The sequence below is a fragment of the Mus pahari genome, chromosome 8, assembly GCF_900095145.1.
Source record: "Mus pahari chromosome 8, PAHARI_EIJ_v1.1, whole genome shotgun sequence".
NCBI classification, from domain to species: Eukaryota; Metazoa; Chordata; class Mammalia; order Rodentia; family Muridae; genus Mus; species Mus pahari.
The window spans coordinates 105,794,690-105,820,592 of record NC_034597.1 but is presented as its reverse complement, the minus strand read 5'-3'; the positions used below and the strand labels follow the sequence as shown (position 1 = coordinate 105,820,592).

General features: G+C 48.9%; 1 protein-coding gene across 4 annotated transcripts in view; it reads left to right on the top strand.

Annotated features, from left to right (window-relative positions):
• Positions 1-25,903, top strand: part of Abcc4 (ATP binding cassette subfamily C member 4) — a 219,068-nt gene that overhangs the window by 1,099 nt on the left and 192,066 nt on the right. Inside the window, exon 1 of one of the 4 annotated variants that reach the window (XM_029541573.1) lies at positions 8,989-9,141. The exons of the other annotated variants lie outside the window; for them this stretch is intronic. The gene's annotated coding sequence lies outside the window, so the exon portion shown is untranslated. Of the gene's footprint in view, positions 1-8,988; positions 9,142-25,903 lie in introns of those variants that run through there. 4 annotated transcript variants of the gene reach the window in all.

Here is a 25,903-nt window from a genome sequence, read left to right as displayed (position 1 = left end):
TGTGTGTGTGTGTGTGTGTGTAAGGAAGTTTAACTTCTAGGACCCTGTCTCTCTTTCTGGCCTCTGTGTGTGTCCTAATACCTAAGTATGGCTATGGTACTAAAAGGTAACTTTATTACGATGTTTTATTTAGTTATGAATGGGGACACTACTCTTGAGCAAGATCAACATGACATTTCTCTCTTGACTGAAACGCAGCCATAGTGGAGTACATTTGCCCCTGTTAGATGGACTTTTCATTTCTGCCTTTGATGACCATATCACTCTTGGGAATGAGTTTAGGAAGCCTGTTGGCGGGGGTCTTACCAAGATGTGTTCAGAGACAGGTTTCAAGGTTTCAATGCCTAAAACCACTGATGCATTCCCTGATCTGGCCGCCACCCCGCCCCTCTTTTTGTAGGAAACAGGTGAAGAGGTTTAGATAAATGACATTCCTAAGTAGTTTTCCACCTAGTAGCCTGGGTTGGCTAGCACACGCCTGGCTAACTGGAATAGTTTTTATTTCTTGACCTCTGCCATTTCATCATTCTCACGTTCTAATATTACCTTTTTAAAATGGGAAAACCTAGGGAGTTTCAGAGTCATTTACCTTGTTTTAATCGCTGATGCAGTGTGTGCAGGATCTGATTTTGGACACTTGGCAAAGAGGAGCATGCGGCAAGAAGGAATGTGGTGACATGAATTAAAAAATAAATAACTCAAAGCAGGAGGACTGTCTTGGTCTCCTGAGCTTTTGGCACTACACAGAACTCCTGATGACCTTTCTGTGAGTGGGCTTTCAGCATGTAGGTGAAGGGAGAGCTGGGTGTGTGGCACATACCTCCAGTCCCAGTTTCTTGGAAGGCTAAGATGGGAGGATGACTTGAACAGCCTATGGAGCCGAGACCAGCTAGGGTAAGGCAGCAGGCACGATCTGGTGCTGTTGTTTGCTTGAGACAACTTCCCCCTGTAGCATGAGGTCTGGAAGTCCTCGAATGCACAGCCATCTTCCTTACGGCCTCAGTTTCCACTGTGCTGGGATTATAGGTATGAGCCACCAGCTCTGTCCATACATGGTCTTAAACAATGTACGGAATAGCTGAGTGTACTGACACAGCCTTTAAGCTGTCAATACCAGCACTGAATAGGCAGAGGCGGGTGGATCCCTGAGTTTGAGGCCAGTCTGGTCTACATAGTGAGTCTACAATCAGATAGACCCTGTCTTTAACAAAAAAATAAAATAAAAAAGGGTAGTTATTTTACATTGCTATCTTGGGTGGGTCCCATTTCCATTTCTCAGTTGGGGAGAAATTAGCTATTGCCTCCAGTTTATCTCTTGTGAAGGGACTCAAGCCGAGGTACGTTGACTAACCTGTCTAGGATGGCAAAGCTACTGATCGTCCATCGGGATCCAAACCTGGGCAGTCTGACTCTCAGGAACCACTACACTTTGCAGTTCTCCCCTGGGAGTTGGTTCTCCCATGCATGAAGAGGGATTGCTCCCGTTCTTACAGGTCGAGTTTCTTAAGGATGTTCTTACAATTCCTGTTGTTGAAGATGTGTGTGAAGCATCTTTGGTCATACTATGGTATCAGCTCTCACAGCAGGACAGCCAGAGGGGCAGCATCAACATCACCTGGGAGCTTATCGGAAGATGCAGGATCTCCCGTGTCCCGGCAGACTGACCCAGTACGGTCAGAAGCATGGGGTACATGCTTTTCACAGGGGCCCGGGTGATGCTGATGAAGGCTGAGGCTGGCCCACTGCACTATGGCACACCTCGTGTTAGCCTTTCCAGTGTTAAACTTTGCAGGAGGGCTGTGACTTGGTGAAGTCACCTGTGGACAGTGATGACGACATCTGTGCCTGCTGACGCAGTGTGTCATTTCTCTGTCTCTCTTGCAGCTAGCTGCCTTGCTGCAGATGGGAAAGTCAGGGAGTTCCCTCCTGCAATCACCCGCCTTATAGAGCAAGCCCGGATTTTTTTTTTTAACCGTCTTTGTGGGGCGTTTGTTTTTCGGCCCATTCTTTGTCTAGACTCTTGAGTTGGTAGCTGCCCAGCCAGATGATGACAGCCCGTGCAATATGCCTTCCTAGGATTTGGGTGAAACTGTAACACAGTTTGGACGTGGGCTGCCAGTCAGCCTAGGATACCTGCCGGCATTGTGGCTGTCTATTGCATGCATGTGTTCTTTAAGTGCACACTTTAGCAGGAGCGCACTAAGTAAAACTGTAACCTGTCACGGATCCTTTAGCTGACATGGTGGACTTTACTCTGTTGCCTTTAAGACATGATATTTTCTGAGTGTAATTTTCCAGGCTTTTCTCTGTTGCTGAACACAGTGCATTCAACAGTTACATAGTATGTGTCCATGGCCGTATCTTTTGGTGTCCCCGCTCCCCTTTCTCAGGCTGTTGGTGCTGGGGATTGGAGTTAGGCACTGTATAGGTCAAACATGCATGCTACCACTGCCCACACCTCCAGCTCCATCCACAGCGCTCTCTCTCTCTCTCTCTCTCTCTCTCTCTCTCTCTCTCTCTCTCCTCCTCTCACACACACTCTCTCTCTCTCTCTCTCTCTCTCTCCTCCCTCCCTCCATCCCTCCCTCCCTCCCTCCCTCCCTCCTTCCCAGGATCATCTAGATTCCCTGTGCATATTTTTTAGCTATTGTGTTAATGACAAAGGATGCTAGGGCTTCTTTTTTGCAGCTGATGTAAAATAGGCACCAGTTTTTTTTTTTCAACACAGCACATTTCCTACCACTGTTTATTGAGTAGTTTGTCATACCTGTCATTAGAAACAAGTGGTATAACTTGTGAAATACTGTGTCCAGCCAGGCTGTGACTGTCTGTGCACGTCTTTAGTTCCAGTACCCTGGAGTTAGAGGCAGGTGGATCTCTGTTAGTTGGAGTCCAGTCTGGTCTACAGAGAGAGCTCCAGGACAGCCAGGGCTATTACACAGAGAAAAAACAAACAAACAAATGGATGGATGAATGGATGGATGAATGAATGGAATCCTGTGTCCAGCCGGCTATGAGAATGTCCAAGGTCCCGTCTCTTCCAAGGGTGCCCTCCTCCTTGCTGCCCCCTGGTGTTGTCACCAACATCCAGGAAGGCCTGTGGGTGTCCTCTGTATTCCTAGGCCAGGCCTCCTTCTACCCTTGAGGTCTTGGGGTTGCAGCAGCAGATGGAAGGTAACCAGAGAGGCGCTTTCCCAGGGTGCCAGTGTCGAGGGACTCCAGGGACTGACGCATCTGGCCCCAGAGAGTAGTTAAGTCCTTGTTCTCCTATAGCTGGCTGTGTCTCTGCTGAGAGATGTGGTGCTGCAAAGCCATGTGACAGGACAGACTCTCTGGGGACTGGGCTGAGAACAAGCTTATGACATGAGGGTAGAAATGCAGATGGGTTAGAAAGGTTGACTGAGGAGCGTCCCATCACGGCACAGAAGTGCCTAGTATTTATTTATTCATTTTATTCTGTGAGACGGGGTCATTCTTTAGCCCAAGCTTTGGGTAGAGAACTCTGCCACCTCGATATCTTGAGTGCTAGGATTATAGGTGTGAACCGTATCTAGCTTGGCAGTGTTTAATTTTAACCAGAGGCATTTTGGTACCATATTTTGAGTATTTTTATGATCACATTTGCATACACCCCACCACACACATACATTATACACATATGCACAAACACACACACATGTAGAAATACACACAAACACATGCGCACACAAACATGTACACACGAGTACAAAAACACACATGCACCCATGAGCATACACTCACAATACCACACATGTGCACATGCACACACATATATTTGCCCCCCCCACAATGTACTCAGGAGCACACACAGACAACATCCCCTCCCACATACAACACATGTACACATATACATGAACACATACTACACACATGCATAACTCTCAACCCCCCTTCCCCCACACACGCATGAAGATAAGAGGAAATCTCTCTGTCTGCTCATTGAGTCTGGGGTTGAACCTCATGAGGTCATCAGGCTTGGTGGCAAGCGTCTTCATCTGCTGAGCCATCTCATGGCCTTGCTGGTAATAGACAGAGTGCCAGGTTTCTGGAACGAATAAACAAACAAACAAACAAACAAACACCTTCCTGCTCGCCAGAGTAGAAAGGAAAAGAAAGTTTCAGACTCTCTTAAAGATTAGCCTTTTAAAGAAATATTCATATTGCGTAACACAAGAAGACCACTGAACGCAGAAGTCATCAGAGTGGGAGCTTCATGTCTGGATAGTAAATGTCATATTACCTGCCTCAGTAATGGTTTCGGACATGGTTTTGAAAGTATAGGCCATGGGTCTCTTGTGGCGTCCCCGCTGTGTGAGTCCTCAGGAACTCTGGCCCTAGTGAGTCTGGGTGGGTCCTGGGGATCTCCTTTGCTGGCTACTGCTTCTAATATCCTCGGAGGGCACCTTGAGAGGCCGGGTCTGGACCTTGAGCTTTAACAATGGTGATCACTAGCACATATACATTTTGTTCCATTTTGCTTGTTATCTTCCAGAAGTTTAATCCTCTATCTCTCAGGCAGACATTATCACCCTTCTTTAGGGGAGACAGTTTGAGATCCAGAGGTGTTGGGAAACTCCTCAGGAACCTCATAGCTTGGAGGTGGGTGTGTCACAGCTGAGATGCTCTCTGGATCATCAAAACTTGTCATAGGTGTGCCCCATCGAAAGCAGAGGTGCTCAGTATCTGCTGGGCTCGGCTGGGCCGGCAGAAATGTTGGCTGACTGAGTGAATGTGTGTGCTGACTTGATCAAGCAGGCCTTTTGGTTGTTAGTGAATGAGTATGTTTTTCACCTGTGCGTTCATCTTCAGCATGTTTCCTCCAGTACGGGCTTGTTTTATGTCAACCTGGCTGACACACGTTGTAGACATCAGAGACGAGGGAGTCCCAATTGAAAAAAAATGCCTCCATTAAGGTCTGGCTGTGGACTAGCCTGTAGGGCATTTTCTTCATTAGTGATTGACAGGGGAGAGCCCAGCCCATTGTGGGCGGTGCTATCCCTAGGCTGATGGTCCAGGGTTCTATAAGAAAGTGAGCTGAGCAAGCCAGTAAGCAGCACTCCCCCATGGCCCCTACATCAGCGTCTGCCTCCAGGTTCCTGCCCTGTTTGAGTTCCTGGCCTGACTTCTTCAGTGCTGAGCAGGAATGTGGAAGCATAAACTAAACAATCCCTCTCCTCTCCAAGTTGCTTTGGCTTTATGTTTCATAGCAGCAGTAGAAACCCTAACGAGGACACCTCCCGTCCATCTGTAAGGTTGAATTGCTCTTTGGTTGTTAGCACCATCATCTGTCTAGTTATTAAGTCATAAACTTACCGGTCATCCTTGTTAAACCATAGCCTCTGGCATCAGATTCTACGGTTGTACTTTAGACATGCCTGTGGCGCCATTCATCCCCTGATCCATTCACACGTTCACCAAATGTTGCCTGGGATCCTCATCGGAACTCGGTGTTTCCTCAAACTGTGGCTTTAGCTTTTTCTTTTTTAGTTTAGATGGAAGGAAAATCACCCTAAAACAAACTGGGGCCATCCTGCTCAAAAACCTCCCCTGCCTCCTCCTGTCGCTCTCAAGAACAAACCATAATTCAAATTCAGTTCTGTGACTCCAGATGGGGCTGTGACCCACAGTTAAGCTGTGGCTTAGAGCAGGCTCTGCCAGACACTTTCTGCAGAGGGTACACGGTGCTTGCTTCAGGTTCTGCTGCGTACAGTCTCTCTTGCAGCGAAGGACTCGTCTTATTTATACGTGCCATCCTCTTACTTTTGATCACTGAGCCGGGAGGTCTGATGCCAGATTTATCAGGACCCAACAGGAAGAGGTTCCAGGGTGTCTCCGAGGGCTGGGTAGAAATGCTGCCGAGTGAGGTGGTGAAGCCCAGAGAGGAACTGTCAGAGGGCATCATTAGCAGAGTGTGCAGATCTGTGGAACAGTTCACTGGCTGCTCAGTCTACAGGGTTTGCCCTCACATAACGTCCTGCTTTATCTCTGTTTCTGTTCATGGCATTGAGCAGCTTGTTGCTGCCATTCAAAGGTTTTATTTTGAGCGCTAGAGAGGAACAGGTTTGGAGAGTGTCCCCCAAGGTGTGGCAAGCCACTTGCCAGCACTGTATGGGAGATTACATTTTCCACAAGTGTCAGGAGAGATCACATCACCTGCCCCGTGGGAGTCCAGAGGTGTCGGGTCTCCTGGTTGGTCATTCCCTATGAGGAAAGGGGTTGGCGTGTTGACAGGATTTACTGTGTACAAAGGGAGGCTGGCTGTCGGTGTTGGGTTTCATAGCCTCAGATTGTCTCCTTCAGTTGTCTACTGATGGAAATTATTTCTTCTTGTCTAGGTTTTTGAGATAGGGTCTTATTTGCCCAGGCTGGCCTCGAGCTACCTTGTGGTATTACCAAGGTCTACTTCTACGCCCAGCGGGTGGAAATTATTTCTCTGAAGGCTACCGGCCTGTTTTGACTACATTTCCTTTTCTCTTTTGGTGGCAGTGGGATTGAGCAGAGGGCTTCACATTAGCTGATGACTTGCTCTGTACCAAACTGCAGCTCCAGCCCTGGTTAAACTCTTTCTGGTTGGCACTGACAGTCTGCGCTGTGGCTAACTGCCAGGGTAGCCAAACCCAACCGTAACAAAAGAGAACTGAAGAAAAACCCAAGGTTGCACATCCCTAGGCCAGTTTGAATCCTAATTTTGGGAAGTATCACCTAGGCGTAGATAATTTTAAAAGGCTCCTTCCGTTCTGATGGACAGTAAAAGCCAAGAACCACAGGCTACAGCCTACCCTGGGTCAGTGGGCTTCTCTGAGTCTCCCTCTCTCCCGGGACTTGCCCACCTCAAGGTGTGGGGACGGTGGCTGCACAGAGCTTAGCCCTGTGTTGCTCAGCAGGTGGCAGTGGGGGCAGGGGCCCATGTCCCAGGGGTCTTGGGGATGGTGGGCTATTGGATCCTTATAGGAGCAGTTTGTGGAGACTGGCTCTTACGCACAGCGAGGAAAGGGAGCCTGGAGAGAGCAGGAAACATCCGGTGGGCAAGGTGAAGCTGGGAGCTGAGGTTACTAATCCTAGAGCACGCTCTGTATTCTGTGATTCCGTGATCATCCCCTCAACCTGTATTCCCGTTTCTATGTGATGGTCTCAGTAAATGGATAGAGACCAAAGTTGGAGGGAGCTCATGGAGAGGAAATGCCAGCTATGCAAAAATATATACATTTTCTTATGTAAAACGAGCATAAAATTGCTCATCGAATACATTGCTCTTAATCTGTAGGTCTTTATGAGTGTTTTATTGGTCAGGATGTGACTGAGATCCAATTGACCAGCCCTGTTAATGTCACCTCTTCAAGGATCCTTCATCAGCCAGCCCGTGTGCACAAGACTATATACAAGGCATGCATCCTGTTTTACTTCTACGTGTTACGTGTTTTTATTATTATTATTTTTGTTTGTGAGTTTTTGTTTTTGTTTTTTTGAGACAGGGTTTCTCTATGTAGCTGTGGCCGTCCTGGAACTCACTGTGTAGACCAGGCCGGAATCGAACTCAGAGATCCACTTGCCTCTGCCTCCAGAGTTCTGGGATTAAAGGTGTGCACCACCAACACCCTGCATTTTTTTTTAAATTATGTGTACTTATGTGCTTCTGTGAATAGGTGTGTGCAAGTGAGTGCTGGTGCCTGGGAAGCCAGGGGTGTGGATTCCTGCTGGGCCCCTCAATTCCTGTCCTCAGACTCCCCACTGCTGGGCCATCTCTCCAGCCCTGGGTGTCTTTATTTATTTATTTTTTTCATTCTTTTAAAATGTATATATTAGAATTCAAGTAAGATCGATTTATTTATTTATTTATTTATTTATTTATTTATTTATGTATCTGGGGGCAGGCATTCCCAGACGTGTGGTATCGCTTGGGTGAGGTAACAGAGGGAGAAGGGAAACCAGTCTAGAGCGGGCATCATAGCAACCCAATACCGACCTCATCCCTGGCTGGCTGTAAAGTGAGCCGGTCTCCACCATTTGACTTCTGCTGGCCAACTTCCTGCTTCCTCAAGCTGCGTTGCACCTGGCACCTGGCAACCACGCCTCCCTGTTGCCTGAATGCAGGAATGGCTTGGTTCCACGCCACCTCTTGACTGCAGGTGTTCTCTGAGCCTTCCACCTTACCCTGCACACCTCAGGCCTTATCTTTACACAGTCAGCCTTGCTGTTTCTGCCACCGCCGCTCTTGCTGCCAGCGGCCGCTGCCTTGAGGCTTCTGATACCATCTCCATTGAGATTTGGCGGGCTCAGTGGCACGAGCCCCACTTAGTGTCCCCCCTGTCTGATCCTGTAGCTCCTAGGGGTGGCTGTGAGGTTTCCCAGGCACTCCCAACCTTTGCTGACCATTCCTTCAGTGCACAGGCTCTGTGTCCAGGGCTCACGCCTCTTACCATCACTGCTGAAATGCGGCTGGAGACGCCACTTGTTTAGTAAACTAACAGAAGCAAACTAACGCAATGTTTTTTCTTTCTGGGTCTGGGATACCTAAATAAAATATAGTCAGACCCATCCATCTTCCTGAAAACTTCATGATTTACTTTGTCTTTGTAGCTGGATGAAATCCTACTGTCCAGGGGAACCACATTTTAGGTAGGGGCTATGTAAGGGTCTTCTAAGTAGAAACCTCTACCACCAACCTTTGGAGTGGTGAATACTACTCTTTTCCAGGGTGAAGCAGACTGTGAGCAACAGAGTCAGCTCAGGCCCAGCATCCTTTGCTGAAGTGCATCCAGGTGTCCAGGTTTAACCACCCCCTTACCCCAGCACACTAACCCGAAGGGAATACTGAGTTGCAGCAGAGCAAGTGAGCCACCTGTGTCACCAGCAGGGTCTGAGCTGGCTCACCTCTTTCATAATAATGTCCGTTACTCTAAAACCAAGTCATAGGTTAATGTTTACAACGCTGGAGATGTAAAGACCTTTGTCCAGGGTCACAGCTAAACTGCAGCGGAACAAGACCTAACTTCCCTAGACCTGGAGATCTTGAAGTTAATCTAATCTACTGCTTGTCTGCATGAGATGTGGGGCTGACACTGGACACTTGCTGGCCTGACAGAGGAAAAGTGGACACCAAGACTGGAAAGCTTGCTCTCGGTGAGAGATGCCTGAGGGAGGGTGACCAGGAGTAGTGGGTGGGTTCTCCTAAGACCCAGCTTGGAAAGAGCCCCAGACCATGGAGAGGACATAGCCACTTAGGGGGCTGTGAAGAAGTCCCTTGTCCTCAAGATCAGAGCATTTTGAAATTAAGGGAGGGGGAGGAGATGGGAGCGTCTCTTTCAGAGTTGAGCACGCCACTGTCAGTCTGTGCTGTCATCCCATGTAACTAGGGCTACTGGACCGGGAGGTATAGGCTCCTCAGCTGTGGTTCTCAGAGAACTTCTCCCACCACAAAGGTGGGCGGATGCTGAGGCCATAAGGCTGGCGGGGGAGCTGAGCTCTTGGAGTGAGGCCCCAGTCTGTGGTCAGTCTCCCGGGAGATTGCCGCACACCGCACACCCGAAGGTTGAGGAGCCGCAGAAGGCAGAGCTCTGATCCCTTTCACCAAAGCAAAGCAGGTGTGGGGCATGCTTACCACTCCAGCACCTGAAGCCAGAAGAATTTTATCTCAAAACAAAACCATACCTAAACCAAAACAATCACCAGAACAAAACAACAACAACAACAACAACAACAACAACAACAACAACAACAACAACAGTAACAGTAACAGATCCCCACATGGTGTCCATGACCCACCATGGGGAGAGAACCGACTCCTGAGGCTGCTCTTTGACCTCCACCCCCTCCACATAAGATTTATTTTAAGTAAATACATGTTTTAAATAAAAAGAGAGAAGAAGGCTTTCTTCATCTGCTTCCCCGACCTCTTTTCCCTTAGTCCTTCCCCCCTGCCCTCTCCTCTTGACTAAAAATGGCTGCCCTTGTGGTGGTAATGAGGGCGTCTCTGCACCTTAGTCCAACTGAGTCATGGCCTGCTTCGATGACCTCATAGCTGGGCATTAAATAAGCACCTGGTGGAACCAGGCACACACACACACACACACACACACACACACACACACACACACACGCACGCACACTTTAAAAAAATGTCACATAATCAGTCAAGACGTCCGTATTTCCCTCTCTCCTGCACAGCCCTCGCTCGACGCACATGCTAACAAGGGATGAGACTGGCTCTGTCACACCTGCAGCACACTGTCTCTCCTCCAGCCACTAAAAAGCAACAAAACCACCGGTCACGGTCGAGACCTATTTAGCTGATTTAGGGACCATGATGGACCATAGCCACACCAAGTCGGCGACCCCTCTGCTGTGAGAATGTACCTCTGAGGACCCCTGGTCACATGTCTTCCCGTCTTCCAGTTTCAGATCTTAGATCCAGAGTCTTCTCCCTCCTCCTTCACAGACCTGGCTCTGTCTCCCTTGCCGCTTGTTATTCTGCGGGACAGGGGACTCCCAGAATCCATTAAGTTGAATGCCTAGCCCCCTAGTATTGTAGACTGATTGTACTTTGAGATAAGGTCTCTAAAATAGGTAATTAAGAATGAATTATCTGATTGGGATAAACTTTAACTCAAGGTTAGGGTCCAGATTTCCTCTTTGTATTTGTGGACACTCCATACCGTGGATATTTATTTGGATGCCAGGAAGCAGAGTGGATCGCATCAAGACACAGGGTGGGGGTGGGAGTGCGGGGGGGGGGTAGGGGTGGAGACCACACCTAACAGGAAGTAGCAGCCTCAGAAGAAACCAGCTCAGGTGCCACCTTGCTTTTCTACAACTGGGAGGGAGTCATTTTCTCTTTGTTTGCAGCCGCTTGGACTATAGTTCACAGTAGCCAGGGCAGATGAATGGAATCCGCATGCCTCCCAGAAGTCACAGATACATGAAGTGTCCCGTTGTCCTTAGCCGGGGCTGTTGTTCTAACCTGCCCCCTGTCCGCTGAGCGTGCCTGAGATTCTCCCCCTGTCTCGGCAGCTCTCACCATACGGTTTCCCTTCCCTTTCCCTTCAGAGTTCACGTGTTGGGTTCAGCTGTAATTCCAGAATGTCTTCCGATGTGGAACCGACTCCCATAAACCCTTCAGAACGCCGTTGTGGATTAACATGAAGCAGGAAAGCATGCTCTGGCTCTAGGACAAGCAGTCTCCGTGTTCTAAGCAAATTATAGCTTTTGAACTTGGGACACTGTTGTTGTTGGTCTTGGTCCCCCGGCACCGGTGGGGTGTGTCTTTGGCAGGAGGCTGTCCGGTGTTTGCTTTTTTGTGTTCTTCCAGACTATGAACCAACATGGGCTCATACTCTGCAGTTTCTCTTCCACATGCAAATGCCCCAGACTGCTTTGCTTTGGGGAAAACCCCAGTGGAGTCCTTGAGGGATCCGATATTAGCAGTGACAAAAGAGAGAGATGCCTCCATTGTTCTCTTTGGCTGCCTCCAAATCCTCTCTCCTTGCTCCTTTAAGTATATAGCACATACTTGTTTTTCCTGAAAGTGTTTGTAAAGGGAAGACTAGTCCCTTGGGTTAAGCCAAAACAGGACCTCTCTTCTCTCTCTCTGGTGGATGGCTGGCCACTTCTGCTACCAACTGCCCAGCTAGCAAGATGAAGGCTTTTGAAGGGAAATTCCGCAGAGTGGCCTCAGCCTCTCTGCTCCTTGGGAGGGACTCCTTACTTGTGAGGAGGAGTGACATTTTCTAAGAGTCCCTTCCAGGAAGGATAAGGTGCAGCCGGAAGGGATTCCCACAGAGCGGCTAGCTTAGGGGCATGGGAGAGGGAGTTAATGGCCTTTGATTTCTGGGAATTGACTTTTTTTTTTTTAAGGGCAAAACAAGGTGCCTAAGTGTCCACTACTAGTACTGAACATTATCAGGATGTGGGAAAGGCCGGCAGCCATGAGGGGTTTTTTTTTATGGTCCCTTCAAACCCTGACTGGCCAACTTTAGATGACCTTGAAGCTATTGTGCGTCCCTGTGGAAGGCTGCCAGATGCCACAGTGTTAGGGTCTCCAGAACAACGCTCCATGTGCTTTTCATTGCTTCTCTCTCTGGTTTGTAGATTTCCTGGTAAGCATTTGAAGGGAAGAGAAAGCTGAACTTGAATGAAAAATTTAAGGATCCCAGTAGTAAGTGTGGTGCCTGCAGCGTCCCTCCTGAGGAGTAATTTGGAGTCTTAGGCAAGAAGCAGCCTGGCCCTGTGTCCCTGTGTGTCCTGCATCTCCCCAGGGACTGGCACTGGCAGTGGGCAAGTGTCAGCCAGACTTCCTCGCTGGGCCTTACTTACGTAGGCCTTCTCTGACACAGGCGTCTCCCGTCTCTGTACTCCAGGCTTTTTTTTTTTTTTCTTCCTTTCTTCCTTTGGGCTGGTGAGATGGCTCAGCGGGTAAGAGCACTGACTGCTTCTGCCGAAAGTTTTGAGTTCAAATCCCAGCAACCACATGGTGGCTCACAACCACCCGCAATGAGATCTAATGCCCTCTCCTTGTGTGTCAGAAGACAGCTATGGTGTACTTACATATAATAATAAATTAATCTCTGGGCCAGAGTGAGCAGGGAATGAGCAAGCAGAATTGACCGGCGAGAGCAGAGGTTCAAAATTCAATCCCAACAACCACATGAAGGCTCACAGCCGTCTGTATAGCTTCAGTGGACTCATATGCATAAAATAAATAAATCTTTTTTCCTTCCTTCACACCCAGCAAAATGATCTGTGTTCCAACATCCACAGAATCCCGTGCCCAGTGAGACTGTCTGGGCTTTAGGTTGTGGGTCACCTTTCCTCTGAAGTCAGGGCTTCTTACCCCGCAGGAGTGGCTTCGGAGATCTGCAAGAGATGCAGACCTTGCAGGCAGCTTTCCTGAGAGAAGGGAGAGTGCCATCCATAACCTGGTTAGTGGTTTGCCGGGCGCCGGGTTTGCCGTTAGCAGTCTTCTGTCTCCAGCTGAGGACACTGTGGCTCAGAGGCTGAGGTGCCACCAAGCCGCAGCCTGAACAAAAGGGACGGGCGGGCTGGGTGCCCAGTTCCCAGCCGCAGCAGCAGCAGCAGCAGCAGCAGCTCCAAGTCCAAGGCTGGGAGAGAGACACGCTTCTGAGTGGGCTACATGCACAGTCCGTACAGTCAGGGAACAGCTTCCTGAGGGGTGTGGTGGGTGGTTTACTGTGTACAAAATGTGCTGTCCCGCCCCAGGTCCCCCCAAAGTGCAGTTCCTGAAGCATACACACCACACTGCACAAACAGCTTGCTGTTCAGGCCAAACTCAACTTCTCACCGTTGCCAGATTCCTAAGAGATTTGGCGTCTGTTTTGATGGTAGGGGGAAGGGTCAGTGCTTTGTGTACGGGAGTCTCCTGTGGGTCTGTGCTCTCATGTGATGCTCATGCTTTGTGTGTGTGTGTGTGTGTGTGTGTGTGTGTGTATGTGTATGTGTGTGTGTGTCTGTCTGTCTGTCTGTCTGCGTGTGTGTTGTGTTAAGGATTATACCTAAGGACTTCCGAATGCTGGCAGAGCACCCTACCATGGAGCCACACCCCAACCATTACTCCTCCTTTTAAAAGGAAGTGGTCACTTCGACAGCCTCTCTCCCCTTGCCCCTCCCCCACAAAGGAGGAAGACAATCCTGCCCTGCTTGACCATGAAATCCAAGGACCATGGGAGTGGATGGTTACCTGAGATGAGAGCTAACCAACCTCCTCCCTCCCTCCTTCCCTCCCTCCCTCCCTCCCTCCCTCCCTCCCTCCCCCCCTCCCTTGCTCCCTCCCTTCTATCTTCCTTTCTTAGTTTGTTTATTCTCTCTCTCCCTTTCCCCTTGAGGCGCTACCTCTATGAGGACATGAGCTGTATAGTTTTCTTTTCCCTTGCCGAGTTCTCCAAGGTCTATGGCTGCACACAGCACTCTCAATGATAATATTTCTTGAACATCAAATGAATGATTAACTCAAAGAAAATTTGAAAAGGGGCTTCCTTATAAAAATATTATCATGACAAACAAATGAAATGCATGTAGATATCACTAAAATCACCTTGTCAGTGGATGTCCCAATGAAGGCCATGTGAGGGCACAGTGAGAAGGCTCCTAGCTGGAAGATAAGACAAGGGATTGATCCAGTGCCCCTAACCATACTAATTCCTGGTCTCAGAGACCAGTGTTTGTTGTGTAAGTACCTGGTCTGGGATTTTCAATTAGCATGAAATGGCTATGACTTGATTGAAGCCTGGCTGACCTTAAGCATTTTGTCCAGGTTTGTTTCTCTGTCTTCTTATCTTCTAATTTCAAAGTAACATGCATTCTCCAGTGTCTTCTGCTTACATTTAGGTATGTTTGTACCCCTGTCTACAGAAACACAATACACACACACACACACACACACACACACACACACACACACACAATCACATGCAACCTTCATAGAATGACCTGAACAGCTCTCAATCTAATTTCTCATGAGTCTTTAAATGAAAACTTTTAGTGATATNCCTCCCTCCCTCCCTCCCTCCCTCCCTTCCTTCTCTCTATGTCTTCTAGGCGGCCATGAACTTGATATGTAGCTGAGCCTGGCTTTGACCTGATCTTTTTGCCTTCCCCTCCTAAATGCTGGGGTTAAAGGTGTGGACCAGCTTTCCCTTACTCTCTTAAAAATCCTTCTTTCACTCCTACCAGGTGGCCCAGGCGTTCTTGGGAGCATCCTTGTCAAAATCCTCCCCTTGGCTTTGGGGCTTGCATTCTGACCTGTGGGCAGGATAATGTAGCTATCTGATCTATGCTTTACCAGGGTTAACAATAAGTGGCAACTGAGTGCTTTTTGAGCAGGTATCCTCAAAAATGAACTAATACAACCACTGCTTATTTTATGTCGGATAATGGCTGACTGTTTATAGTAGTCATCTGAATCGGTCAGCAGTGAGGGTCCGTGGAACATGGGGGTGGTGATGTTGTTGACAGGTACCTAAGACATCCATGTGTGGTCCTGTATCCTGGAGCCAGGGGGTGAGGGTGGGGTGGGGGTTGGGGAGTGGGTGGGCGGGGGTGAGTTTGGCCAGTGGTTGGAAGTAAGCAGCTGGCTTTAGAGGCCCGAGGCCCGGCAAGCCCAGCACACAGCCAAACTTAGGGGAACTGCCAAGTGTCCAGGTTTCAAAGACACCCTGAGAGGCCGGGAGGCCTCTGGGACCGAAGGTCTCTGTGTTCTTAGTTAGCTGAACCACCTGGCTGTTCTGTTGGGGTGTCATGTCTGGTGCCAACACTTGCCTGTGTCCTGCGGTGGGCAGTATGAGACACCGGACCTGGGAGAGTCCTGAAGCCTGGGGTCTGCTCAGGAGGCAGAGTCGGGCAGTGGATTCCGATGTTAGGAGTGGAGACCACACTCCAGTGCAAGTGTCCAGACAAGACTAGCTGTCCTTTTGATCAAGAGAGTGCTCCCCGGAGGACAAACACAGATGGACAGGAAGTGCATTTAGATTTTATTGTAATGCAGATTGTGGCTGTCATTTCCCCTTGGCTGGGGTCCAGCCTCACTGTTGGGTAGTCTGAAAACCTGCACACAGGTAATGAAGGCGGGGAGGGGCAATGCTCCAAAGAGAAAAGGTACAAGCAGTGAGCCTTTGTGCAAATCAGGGCTTGTGTGTGTGTGTGTGTGTGTGTGTGTGTGTGTGTGTGTAAAACATTTGCATAAAAGTCTTAACCAGGCAAGAGAGATAAAATGACTTGAATCTCATGTCCTGAACACAGTTTTACAGCATTTGACGGAAGAGACTCTTACTTGGTATTTTCTTCCCTTTGGTGTGTGGGAACTTCATGTCTGAGAGCCTGGAGGTTCGGGGTGGGTTTGCTCTGGTCGAACAGTCCTTCCTTCTTGGTCATGTTCTCATTTGAGTTAGGGTCTTGTTTTGTTATTGCCTTTAAATGTGTATGGGTATTTTGTCTACATGTATGTCTGTGCACCATGTGTGGTATGCATGTGCATTGCCTGTAGAAGCCAGAAGAGGACATTAGATCCCCTGGAACTGGAGTTGTAGCCCTGTGTGAGTTGCCATGTGTGTGCTGAGAATCACGGCTGAGTCATCTCTCTACCCACCATGAAGTAGTATTTTTTAAATTAATTTATTTATTTACATTCCAGACGTTGCTCCCCTTCCTGGTAAGGTACTCTGTCCTGTAGTGCTTCATCCCCTCCCCCTCCCCCTTTGTCTCTGAGAGGGGCATCCTCCTTCCTGGAGCCTCAGGTCTCTACAGGATTAGGCACATCCTCTCCCACTGAGGTCAGAGAAGGTGGTCCTCTGCCACATATGTGCAGGGTATGGGGTGCGGGAAGAAAGGTGCCTCAGGCCAGCCCATGTGTGCTCTTTGGTTGATGGCTTAGTCCCTGGGAGCTCCCAGGGGTCTGGGTTAGTTGATGTTGTTCTTCCTATGGGGTTGCAATCCCCTCAGCTCCTTCAGTCCTTCCCCTAACTCTTCCCTAGGCATCCCTGCCTCAGTTCAGTGGTTGGCTGTGAATATCTGCATCCGTCTCAGTCAGCTGCTGGTAGGGCCCTGGAATAGTATCTTCTCTCCGGTTCATCCTGTAGCCTGGATGAGGACGAGGGAAGTCACGTTTGATGTTTTCCTGCAGGTTTGTTTCCCGACTCCCCTTGCTTCTCCCAGCTCCGCTCTCTCCCGTCCTTGGGACAGCTTAATGCTCTCTACCCAACACAGTCAGCACACGTGGGTTGGTAAGAACTTCCCGAGAATGCAGTGGACCGCAGGGCTTCTGCTCTCTGTGCTGTCATTGATTGGGACACGCTGACCCCCAGTTTATCATTTAGGGAGCCCTGTCTCTTGCTGTCTAAGCTATTCCTCCCACGCCCACACCTCTGCCTTGTGGCTCCCTGTTGGTTTACTGTGTAGAACCTGTCTTTCTGAGCCTGGCTGTCTTCAGTATCCTGGAATGTGAGCTGCATAGAGACCATAATCTGCGGTCTAGAACCCTTGGAAAGAGCCTTTCGCACAGAACATGCTTAAGGCGTCAATTCCAATGAATTGCTACGATTCCAGCTTCCTGGAGCCCTGCCTTCAGCTTCCTGGAGAAGAAATGAGATGCAGGAGTACTTGCTATCCCGTGCTGTGGCGGTGGGGTGGCTGAGGGCCCTAACCCTAGGGGCCCTAGGGGTGAACTTGAAAGGACTCAGCATGGGTAGTTCTGCCTCTTGTGGGTTAGGAGTGTCTTCCACAGTTCTTGTCCCAGGCGGGTGGGGGGCTGCGTCTGTGGTGTCCACCTCCTCTTTCCAGTAAGGCACAGGCACACTGGACCAGAAGCCTGGCTAGAGTTCCCTCTGGTTAGCTTGGAGATGATATTCAGAAAGCTGGATTTGGTGGTGCATGGCGGGTGGGGACTAGGCAAGCAGGCCTGGGGATGGCAGCTCAAGCATGAGTCAAGGTGACCTTCGCTCCATTGCTTCTGCTTGACATACCCTGTTTTCGAGATCTCCTTCACCCCATTGCTTCTGTCTGGCAGGCCCTGTTTGTGACCTCCTTAGTTGCTTCAGTTTTTCCAACTCTGTGTGCAGTTGTGGCTCTGTGGAGTATTTTACAATGAAATTGGAGAAGGGCATCGTCATTGTTGTTGTTTGTTGTTGTTGTTAATTTAATGAAAGCCATTTCAGAAAATGCCCCGAAGTTCATTGTAGAATTTTTCCTCTTCTCTTTATTTCCTACCACATAAACCCTTTCGTAGATGGCCGAGGGAGACTGGTCAAAGGATTTTTTTGTTCTCCGAATCTGCGGCTATTCTGGCTGAGGGTTGGTATGTTTGTAACTGCCCCGATGCTTCAAAGCGTGAACTGGCTCGCCTGGAATTTTCCTCAGTTCTGCCTCACTGACACAGGACTGCCCACCAGAAAAGCCTGTGGCTTGTAATTCTCTCTCCCCTTTAACACTCGATGATAGAAATGTTAGGCTCTAAGTGGGTCCTCAAGGTTGTCATAGAGTACCCTGTCCAGAGCCTGTATTTTGAAGTACAGTTGTTTCTGGTTGTCAGAGCATTGGTCACAAAGCTCATTCCAGGTCTGGAGTCCTGGCCACAGGTTTTCCACAGTGCCTTGACCAGAGAGGTGGTGTGCTTGGGAGTGTACTTGGCTGTAGGAAAGTGCAGGTAATCTGCGTGGAGATTGGGTGTCATGTTCTAAGCTAGTGAGAGGACGGCCGGGGTTTGGGTCGCGCCTTCAGTTTTGCTGTAGAGCAGGTGAGGTCCTGGCGGACTCTGCCTACTGCTTCCGGAGCTTTAGCAAGCTCAGCTGTGCCGCACAGGGAGTGACCAGAGTCCGACCTCAGAGCGGCGCTTATCTGTTTAGCCATTTGTCTTTTCTCCTAAGAGTTCAGGGTGGCATCGTAAACGTTAAATGAAAACTTGGGCGCAACTACATTGGCAGCATTTTGTCGTACTTATAGTTAATCCGTAGCATACAGAGCTAAGTACTCTTCTTCTCTAGGCTTTATTCCATTTTTAAAATAATAATTCTGAATTATAGGGTGGCCTAGGCTGAGAAACAAAGTCTCTGAGTCAAAAATGCTCTCGCGGGGCCTGAAACATTAGAATCTAAAAGGGGAGTCTGGCGGGAATGCAGAGGGTCTTGCGTGTCGTGCACAAGCAAGGCACTGAGCTTGACTCCCCAACACTGCATGGAGAACCAGTTGTCCTGTGCTCCTTTATGTGACAGACACTCTAGCCAGCGCGCTTAGTCACAGCGCGTCAGTTGCTGTGACTGACAAGACACGAAGGGCAAAGCAAATGACCAAAGCAACTTGCAGAGGAGAGAATTAATTTGTGGTTCCTGCTTGTGGTTCCCTGGTGGGGAGCATGCAGGCAGGTAGACCATCCCTGTTGTTGTAGCTGAGAGCTCGCATCTTGATCCACAAGTCTGAGGCAGAGAGAACTAAATGGGACTGGCATGGGCTTCTGAAACCTCAAAATCCATTCCTAGGGACACACATCCTCCAACCAGGCCACACCTCCTAACCCTTCTTTAATAGATCCATCAACTGGAGACCAGTTATTCAAAAGTATGAGCCGATAGGGGGCATTCTCTCGCAAAGCATCATGTGAGTCTATTGGAGGAGAACCAGGAGAGACCCGAACATAAAGTCAGTGCTCTCACAGGCTTAGAGGCATAGTGCAGAGCCACCTGGGTGACACCAGTATGATCAGGAGACAGAAAGGGAGGGATGTAGGTTATACCTGTGGTCGAATTTCCAGGTCAGGACAGAAAGGGAAGCAGAGCAGGTTAGGATCGGTGAGCTGTATTGTTCTTGTAAGCTATCAGGAGAGCCCCCTGTTTGCCTAGCATCTGGCTCTGGGACGACTCACGGAGAGGGATGCGGCTACGGGGTGGACAGGCTGTGTTGAATCAGGACAGTGGTCTGGTTCTGTGCCTTTTGGGTTTGTAGCTATCCAAGGCACGTTCCTGTTGGACCTTCACTTTCTTCAAGAGCTGGCTAGCTCCATTGTGGTTAGCCTCTCCCCGGCTGGAGAAGGATTTAAGATGCTAGAACATCATCATGTGTAGAAGACAGAAATAAAGAGTGGAATAATGTTCCTGCTGCATAATGATTGGCAGGGCAGCCCGATGGATGGCCTGGGCAGAGGAGAAAGTTGCTTGGGCAGAAATGTGGAGGATGCATCTCTGGGTTCAGCTGGGATTAGGAGGAAGGTGAGGGGAGTGCATGATGCTTAGTCAGGGCTCACCTCTAACTCTCTCAGACAGTAGAGACGTCACAAAAGGGAAAGGCCCAGACTTAGTGTGTGGACTGCCGGTTTAGAGACTTTGCTAAAGAATTGGCTTCCTTTTGTGGAGATGCCAAGTAACTAGGGCTCTTGCTTTGCATAAGGTGCTTTTTGAATTCGGAGAAAAATACTTTCGTATGCTTTTATAACCAAATGTCTTTTTTACCCCTGTGTTGCTTGAAGACATTAACTTAGTAGGGTTTCAAGGTGTGTGCGCGTGCATATGTGTGTGTGTGTGTGTGTGTGTGTGTGAGAGAGAGAGAGAGAGAGAGAGAGAGAGAGAGAGAGAGAGAGAGTTTGTGGTTTTAAGTAGCAAGAATTTAGGTTGGCTAGACGCATGCTTTCTTTTGTGTTAGAAGCTTTGGAAAACAAAACTGTCAGAAATGATTAGTCCTCTCATGGAGTTTGTACCTCATGAAAAGCGGTTAGATTTCTTGTTGACTCTGAAACTTGTGGTCATTTAAACACAGAATGTGCTGGAAAGTCAGAATGTGCTGGAAAGTACTTCTGCATCTCAGGCCTGTGAAAGTTTTTTGGGGGGTGGGTGGGGGTGGGGTAGAAGTGGGGGTGAGACAGGATTTCTTTCTGTAGCCCTGGTTGTCCTGGAGCTTATTTTGTAGAAGAGGCTGGCTTCGAACTCATAGAGATCCTCCTGTCTCTGCCTCCTGAGTGATGTGATTAAAAGTGTGTGCCAAGGTGCCTGGCCAGTGAGAGTTCTCCTTAAGACACCACAGCTGAATAGATTACATTGCTTGGGAAAGTTGTAAATATATTTTATCTTCGAATAATAGACTATTGCAAATGCGTCATACCCAAAGTGGTCAGCTGCTCAGCAAATGGCCTGAGACCCTTCCTGCAAGGAGTTACCTCACACACTTGAGACATGTTTGCACGTATTTGCCAATTTAGATGTTTGATGGATGCGGTTGGTAGGTAGAGGCATACAATCAGTGTTCTTGGGTGAGAGGAGCAACCTGGATGGAGGTTGGTCTTGTTTTCAAGCTGTCAGTGCCTCGAAGGCCTTGGAAACGTCTGCTCCCTTCTTCCAGTTCCATGTGCTGTCTCGTTCCGTGCTGTACTCTGCTTCTCTTAGGACCAGTGCTTGCTGTGTACATGGGAACATAAACTTGAGTAAACCAGGTGGTTCCAGTTCAAAGCAGAGCTTCTCAAGGTATTTATGAGAGCTATTGCAAGTCATTATCTACTTACTGATAAATTTGGGTAATGAGGGTAATATTAATAAACACAGACTGCTCATCTGCTGAGGACTAAAGTAATGCAAATAGTTTTTGAGGATTTGTAGACTAAAAAATCTCTTAAACTGAGCTGTGGCCTGGAAGAATAAGCAACCTTCATAGAGTGGGAGTGGGTGGGTGGTGGGCAGGGATGGGTGGGTGGGGGCTATAAGAGCCTACAGCCAATACTGCATCTGCTTTCTTGTGCTCCCGCCTTGCAAGCCAGTATCTCAGTGCTGTGGCCGTGGTGGCCTTTGGTGATCTGTTTACAGCTGGGTGTGTGACTCAGGGTGGTAGATGCTGTTTTAGACAGAGCCCAGCCAATCCCTATCAGATTGCATATGAGATCTGTCCGCAGCTGTCTCCAGGTTCATTTGCTTGCTTCTCTTCAAGCACAGACCCAAGTTAACCTCAGCCTAGGTCACAAGAGGAGGAGGTGACTGGTCCTTTCTGGTCGGGTCCTCCATCCCCCTATATTTTTTGTTTATTCTCTGGTGAAACAGACCCAGAGGAACTTTGGTAGTGGCTCTGCCTCGAGGTTCACTGCTTCAAATGTGGTTCATAGACCCAGAGAATGACTGTTCCCTGCGCCCTGGGAGAAATGTGGAGTCTTCAGTTCTTTCAATAGTGCACTGACCCAGCATCATCAATGAGGTTTCTGGGGAACTGAAGTGCTGGGGATTGGGGGGAGAACCCAGACCGACCACCATTGTAGTCTGTCTAGATAAAGCTGGTTGGTGCCTTATTCTGAGGGCAGGCAGAGGAAAGGGCAGAGGTGTGCTTATGATATATAGTTCTAAGTCATCTTTGCCTTATGATATATAGTGCTAAGTCATCTTTGCCTTATGATATATATTGCTAAGTCATCTTTGCCTTGAGGTCTCACCTATCAGCAAGTGTGCTCAGAAGAGGTTGGGGGGGGGGTCAGTCCAGAAATAAGGGGACAGAAAAGCCAGCTTCAGGTGCTTAGCTGAGCTCAGTGGAGGCTGTGGCTTGCTTCTACATCTACCTTAGATCACAACGCTAACTGAAAGATGGAAGATGTATAGCCACTGTGGATGAGTGACATACTGTAATAGATTTGTTACCATGAATGACACCAGTGTTAGCACTTGGGTTACTGGCCTCACAGAAAGCCCGAGGCTTATTGCATGCCTAACATGAAGACCATACAAATGTGGGTTTTCTCTCAATCTTCCCTTCTCCTTCATGTCTTCTTTTTGGCTGTGGAAACGACAAGTACGTATGCAGTAGAGCGAACATTGCAGTCTAACCAAGTCCCAGGCTGCGCCCTCTGAGTACCGACCGTGACCAGCTCCCAGCCAGACTTATCTGCTCTCTACCCCACTCTCTTCAGAGACTTGTATACTTGTGTGTACTTGGTTGCAAGCTCGGTGGGTGAAACGTAGTGTGTTGTTGCTTTTGATTTGTAAAGGGACGCTAGAACCTTGATTAGTTAAAGTTGTTATGTGCCTGCTGTAAGCTCCACAAGGATTCTAGGGAATGCTTAATTATGACCATATAGGCACTGTTAAATCAACCACGAACACCGCACCGTCTGTCTTGTCACTCTCTGTGTGCCTGTATGAGTTTGTGGGTGCACATCTGTGTGTGTGAGTGCACGAGCAGGCCAGATGTTGACGTAAGGTGTCCTCTCAATCCCTCTCCACCTTAGTTTTTGAGATAGTGTCTCTCACTGACCTGGGAACAAACAACAAATTCAGCTGGACAGCAGCCCAGCAATCCTCAGGGCTTCTTCTGTCTCTGTCTCCTTAGCAATGGGATTATAGGCACGTGATGCTGTGTATGGTGTGTGTGTGTGTGTGTGTGTGTGTGTGTGTGTGTGTGGTGAGAGGACAACTGGGAGGAGGTGTGCGTCCCTCCACCATGTGGGTCCGAGGGGTTAAACCCAGTTGTCAGGCTTGCTGGCGTAGGCTGGACCATCTATGACTACCCCCCCACCCCCCCAGTACGGCTTTCTCACCTGTACAACCTGCCGTTCTCCAAGTCTCAAACCCACAGACTAGAAGCCCAACAACGGGGATCTGGCTTTACAGCTCCTGGGCTGCACAGATGTTTTCTCGTTTGCTTAAAATTCAAGGTCCCTGTCTGAATGTTAGAGAGTGTGGCTGCAAAGAAGGAGGAGGGAGATCTTAAACCACACCTTTTCCTCCTGGTGCTGGCAGCAGAAGTGCTGAGGGGGCAGTGATGGCTGGGGGGGCACTGTGCTGAGCCCTGCAATCTCTTATTTGACTGAGGTGCATATAGTGAAGCCATGAGGGGAAGAAGCTGTCAGAGCGGAGGAGCTGACATCTTCACTGTCAGAAGCCAAGACCATAGGGGTCTTGAGAAGTTAGTCGGAAGTCAAGAGGTCCCAGAGTTGATCAGAACTTCACAGGGTCCTGCTTCAGACTGCTTCAAGCCTGTCATCCCTTCAGAACTTCTTTGTAAGATTGGGATCCCAAGGACACTCACCTGTGATCCACTGAATATAAATTCAAGACCTCCTATGACCCATTTGGGTTCAATAGCAATGTCTCACAGGACTCAGGAAAGTGCTATACACAGAACTATGATTTTTCTATAGCATATTTATACTGGTTGAAATCAGTCAGGATCCCAGATGCACAGCTTTCTGGTCCTATCCCATGAGTCGAGATTTGCCACTTTCTGGACATGCTAGTTAGTTGCTGGCACATTGTCTTATAGTGATACCCAGAGTGTTGCCAACCGAGAAAGCTCATAAAAGCCTCCCTGCTTGGGCTTTCGTTCTGCAGGTGGGATTGATGTGCGTGGGTTGTGAGATCCATCTCAGACTTTCTGCTCTCTGAGCCCCAGAGGCTAGGCAAGGCCCCTGCCTGTCAATACATTATTCGTCCATCTGAGGCAGTTTCCATCTGTGGTCACTGTAGTATAAACTTTCCAGGGGACCTAATGTGAGTCACCTTGTTAGCATAAACCATCAGACCCTGTGACCTGGGAAATTCCCAAGACTTAGAAAAACTAGGGTCAAAGTCCAGCCAAAGTCATCATTGCATGAGTCCCTTCCTTCCCACCACTGCCATCTAGATCCTCTTACACAGCTCCCCTCCCACCCTCCAGCCCTCTCCACTGACTTGGAGAGCTTTCTAGAGTCAGGCTGGGAAAGCTAGGGACACAGTCCTGAAGAGCCAGAGCTCAGGAGGCAAATGCTGGCTCAGAGCCCCTGGCCAAAGGGTTGATGTTCCATCTCCTAGTGGAAGAAAACACTCTGGCTAGACAAGCAGGACTTGTAGCTCAGTCTCCCACCGTCTGGATCAGAACCTGCAGCATATCACACATGAGCTGTATGGCCCCGGGCAGATCATCTTCTGTGTGCCACTCTCCCCCTTTATGGAAATATAAACAATGGCGTTCAATCAAGTTTCCCGTGGCTGTCATATGAAGTGACAACACAGTTGATGGTTTAAGACCACAGAGATTCTACACAGTTCTGGAGACCGGGGGTCTACAGTCGAGGCATACATAGGCAGGCCTCACTCCCTCACGGGAGAATTTTCCTGACTGAGTACCTGCAGCCTCTGGCACTGGTGATTGTTGGCTTGTGACTGCCTCCTTCACCCTCTTCGGAGAGCCATATTGTAGCAGTGAGTCGGGCTACACCGCTTTGGCTCCCGGCAGATCGCCGTGAGTGCACGAGCACACCCACCCTCCCAGGAGCTATCTGGGGTTTTCAAGGGGAAGACACACATGTACGCCAGTTAATTTTAAAATGCCTTGGCTACCTCAAAGGCTGGGTACTCCTAAACCTTCCCCTGCTGCCCCGTGCCCAGTCAGGGAAGTGGCCAGTGGCACTTTATTCTTACACGGTTCATTGGTTTTCTCTCTTGTAGCTCTTACCTCCATCTGTATCCCACCGCTTCATGAGGATCTCTCCTTTTCCTCGCCGCCCCCTCCCGCCATCCTAGCCCTCACAACTCTAAAGGTCTTGCCTCCGTTTCCCTCTGCCCAGCCATTGGCCGTTGACATCTTTATTGATCGATCAAAAACCAGTTGGAGACAAGGACCTTTAGTGTTTGGGCACACAGATTCCCTATTAAATCAAAACATTAGAACCAATCTCCAACAGGCAGCTGCGCCCCTCTCCCATCAACGATAGCATTTTCACCATGCCTGCTATTTTTGTGAACACCACCCACATTCCCCATGAACCCAGTAATGGAGGGGCTTTCTGGAGAGCCAAGTCAGAGGTCAGGGGGTCCTGAAGGAGCTGGAATTGAAGCAGCCATTCAAAGGAAAAGAGCTACTTACACTCACGTGCATGGCTGGTGGGTGTGCAAAACCATTGCTTAGAGGATAGAAGGTCTAGTGTTTTCCTGAAAAGGGGAACATACTCTTACATGACATAGTAGGCACTGGTATTTTAACCAAAGGAGCTTAAAACCCTGCATAGAGGCATTTATAGCAGCTTTATTCATGATGACCAAACGAGAAAAAAACAGGATGCTTAGCAGGTGAACGGATACACAACTGCTAGATTCCTAGTAGGATCCAGTGATAAAGAAACACTAGAGACAAAAGACCCAGAGCTATATATTTTGAATACATGCTGCTAACAGAGCAAAGTCAGTTGGAAAAGGGGGAATCCTACAGGACGTTCTGGGTTCAGTCAAACAAAGGTGAGAGATTGCTCAGGGTAGGGAGTAAAGGGGTGAAAAGTCCAAACACAGACTTGGGGTTGTGAAGACAATCCTGTGGCTCTGCTGTGGTGGTCCACATCATTACTTGGTTGTCCGAGCTTAGAGAGTCTACAGCATTCTGAAGTCAGTTGTGGAGGCTTCGAGATACACACACACACACACACACACACACACACACACACACACACACACAC